The sequence below is a fragment of the Amphimedon queenslandica genome, unplaced genomic scaffold (genome assembly GCF_000090795.2).
Source record: "Amphimedon queenslandica unplaced genomic scaffold, v1.1 AMPQUscaffold_9336_Cont18671, whole genome shotgun sequence".
NCBI classification, from domain to species: domain Eukaryota; kingdom Metazoa; phylum Porifera; class Demospongiae; order Haplosclerida; family Niphatidae; genus Amphimedon; species Amphimedon queenslandica.
Genome location: NW_003550392.1, coordinates 1 through 3549, shown reverse-complemented (window position 1 = coordinate 3549; position 3549 = coordinate 1). Strand labels below are relative to the sequence as shown.

Here is a 3549-nt window from a genome sequence, read left to right as displayed (position 1 = left end):
GTGCAAATGAGTGAAATAACTAGCCCTGCCCAGTCTACATTTGAAGCTCGAAGTACGCCTTTAATGGCTCAATCAGTTTTGGAACCTATTTTTAGTGGAAGGACTTTAAGTAAGTGTGGAATTACAATAATAATAATTTTACTGTAATATGATTGCTGTAGACATTATTGATCTTAATGAAGTGATTGCATTACTTGAGAAGCATCACTACAGCAAGACATCATATCATCAACTTGGCCTACGTCTTAAATTGTCTCACAATACACTAGAGAAAATAAAGAAAGATCATGGAGGAATAGATCCTTGTTTCACAGAGTGTTTGGCTAGCTGGTTACGTAAAGCTGATGGTGTGGAGACTCCAACAATAGATACACTGATAGCTGCTCTTAGAGAAATAGGAGAGAATGCTGTAGCTGATGGTATTAATGGAGAAAGACAAAGTGTGATGTTTTACTTTAAATATTCACTAGTTCATTGATTGCTTTTCTTTTACTTAGATATATGTATTGCTGTGTCAAAAAGTAAATTTTCAGATAGACCATCATTAGCCACTCCCCAAATGTTGCCTAACAGTGAAAGTGAGCCAGTAGCATTGTACTCTAATTCTGTTATAGATGATGCATGTCTGAGAGGAGATGCAATTTTTGCTTGCTTACTCTAATAAATTATGAACTGAAGTATATACCGTGTTGCCTGATTACATGCCCAGTTCAAATAAACGTACTCCCTTAAATATTCTGACTATACATGCGCACATTTAGTACCCAGTTTAAGTAGCCAAGTTGTTTAGATTATTCCAAATAACACAAATATCACAAGGTCATAGGTTAGAGTTATTGTTTTGGCAGTTTTATTTCTTTTATGCAATTTTTAATAAACATCCAGGCTTCTAATCAAGCAAATGCGGTACATACTTTTACTTTATCTGTCATAATGTAGGGCATTCACCACAGCCATTGCTTGTTAATCCAGGTAAGGAGAGATAGCAACAGAGTAACTAGCTTATGTACATATTGTTTTTAGGTGTTCGTAACCTTGAGCGCAGAATTGATCAAGTTCCTAATTTGCGAGACATTGCTAATGAATTGCAGAATAAGTTTGATTATCTTGTTCTTGCTGTGAAAAAGTCACTTGAAAGTAATTCCATTGATGTAGAAGATGCAAAAATGTTGATACATGGATGCTTAAAGAGAAAAACTACTGCCGTTCCTGAGTTGATGCCCTGCATTGATATTCTTGAGGGGGTTAATGATTTTAAAAGCTTTTTTGATTTTTTAAGCAAGCATGATTTCATTGGCTACCTCAATTACAGAAACTAATTGAACTGGTTAAAGATGATAATGAGATTAGCAGACGATTTTTTGAATATGAAAAAGAATACGCTAAATTATTGAGTGCAGCTTCCTTTGAAGATTTGATACCTTTCTTTGAACAACAATCTGATTTATCTCCTACTGCTCCTCTTGGTTTACCTTATATCTGTTTTCGTCTTGGTTCCCCTTGGCTTCATTCTCGATTTTATACCTGGGTCTCAACCTTTGGTGAATTTTCATGGTCATATTATGCAATTCTTAAACAACTAAGAAAAAATTGTGTTATCATCACTTATGCTATACTACCATGTGTTCTTAATGATGTCAGGAGAGATCTCAAGGATCCACTAATCCTGAAGAAGCTAAAAGACCACAATATTACTGTAATTGAATTACCACAAGAAGAAGAAGGTACATATAAGATAATGCAGTATATAAAATTATTTTTATTTTCTATTTTTTACATAAGATTTTGATGGCAAGGAAGAAGGTACATGTGTACTTTTATATAAATAGCTTTCATTGGTTGTATACAATTATCTTTTATATTTAATGCTTCTTCAGTTATACATGCCACATCATCTGAGGAAAACATTCCCACCACAAGCACTACTTTGGTAGGTATAGCACATATACATGTACAGTTACAGTAAGATTTTAATGTACATGTATGCATACGCACATGTAACTAATTACTATCATACAGTGTATAGTGGAAAATTTTTTTCAAGAATCTATTCAAAAAAATTAATTTTGTAGCCTTTAATATTTGTAATTTTCTGCTTTTCAACCATTTTGAACCTTATTAAATTAATTTTTGTGGATTTTATTTTTGTGAAATTTGAAAAAACGTGAAATCCATGAAAATTTTGGGCCACAAATTTTTTTGCTACACAAGGGATGTAATTTACATGTAGTTATTAAAGTACATGTAGTTAATTTGTTATAATTTGTGTAAACATTATGAATATTGTTGTGCAACTAGTTTGTTGTGCTTTTTTTCTTTTGTTGTCAATTCAGTGATAAGCTGTTGATTCTGCTAACAATTACATGTAAGTAGTACTGTCTATACTAAGTTTGTATTACATTGCACAGCAAAATAGATCATATAATGAAACATAAAATATAGTGGAAATATTTGGTGGCACTTAATATTGGTAATTTCATGATTGCAATGTATTGGCGGTCTTTATTGTGTAAATGAGTAAATACCTTAATCTTAATTTTATAGACAATTGAAGCTAATATACAGCAATAATTTTCTCTTTTTAAATAGAGGGCCGAGGTTGCATCAATTGAGAAAAAAGCTAAAAGTTCTAGTCTGGTAAGATGATAAATTGTATATTAGCTTTACATATAATTACATATGTAGGGAAGAGAATTGATAAAGTCCATAGAATCTCATAGTAAACTTGAGGAGGTTATTGGTCTACTTGAAGCTGGAGCTGATCCTAATGTTACTGAGGTTTGTAGCTACATTTATATTGTAGCATTTAAATTGTTATCGTAGTATCCATCTGGTGGCTCTCCTGCACTTATTATAGCCATTGAAAAAGATAATATTGATATTGTTAAATTGTTACTGGAGAAAGGAGCTAATCCTAATGTTACTAAGGTTTGTAGCTGTACATGTATACTGTAGTATTCTAATTTATTATAATAGTATACATCTGGTGGCTCTCCTGCTCTTATTATAGCCATTGAAAAAGATAATACTGATATTGTTAAATTGTTACTGGAAAAAGGAGCTGATCCCAATGTTACTAAGGTTTGTAGCTGTATTTAAATTTATGTATGTACTTTTAAATTTGTTATATTAGTATCCATCTGGTGGCTCTCCTGCTCTTATTATAGCCATTGAAAAAGGTAATACTAATATTTTTAAATTGTTACTGGAGAAAGGAACTGATCCTAACGTTACTAAGGTTTATAGCTACATGCAAGGGCGTAGGGAGAAAAAAAGGAAGGGGTAGGCTATGAGCAGAAAAGGGCGTGTGAAGCGCACCGCCGATTTGGCCACGCCCACTTTTACGGCTGCGAAATGGGCGTGTTCTCGCAATATGGAGTTTCATTTACTCTAATATCTATGCATGGTTCTCGCAACTGCTTCACACTCAGACTCAGATGAGGACTCGGGCAAGACTCAAGGTAGCAGCACAATCAACAAAATCATCATTCACAAGATCATCATCTTCAATCTCCTCATGCTCATCTTCAGTACAAATAGTCTATATGG

At 33.2% G+C, this 3549-nt stretch overlaps 2 long non-coding RNA genes across 2 annotated transcripts; both read left to right on the top strand.

Moving 5' to 3' along the window:
* The first annotated feature begins 1582 nt into the window (after window positions 1-1582).
* Window positions 1583-1930, top strand: LOC109590882 (uncharacterized). Its single transcript, XR_002189547.1, has 3 exons — window positions 1583-1724; window positions 1783-1803; window positions 1878-1930. It is a non-coding gene; the product is annotated as an uncharacterized LOC109590882 (long non-coding RNA).
* Window positions 1931-2708: 778 nt separating this feature from the next.
* LOC109590883 (uncharacterized) lies at window positions 2709-3092 on the top strand. The gene is made up of 3 exons (XR_002189548.1): window positions 2709-2778; window positions 2824-2928; window positions 2977-3092. It is a non-coding gene; the product is annotated as an uncharacterized LOC109590883 (long non-coding RNA).
* Window positions 3093-3549: the final 457 nt, after the last annotated feature.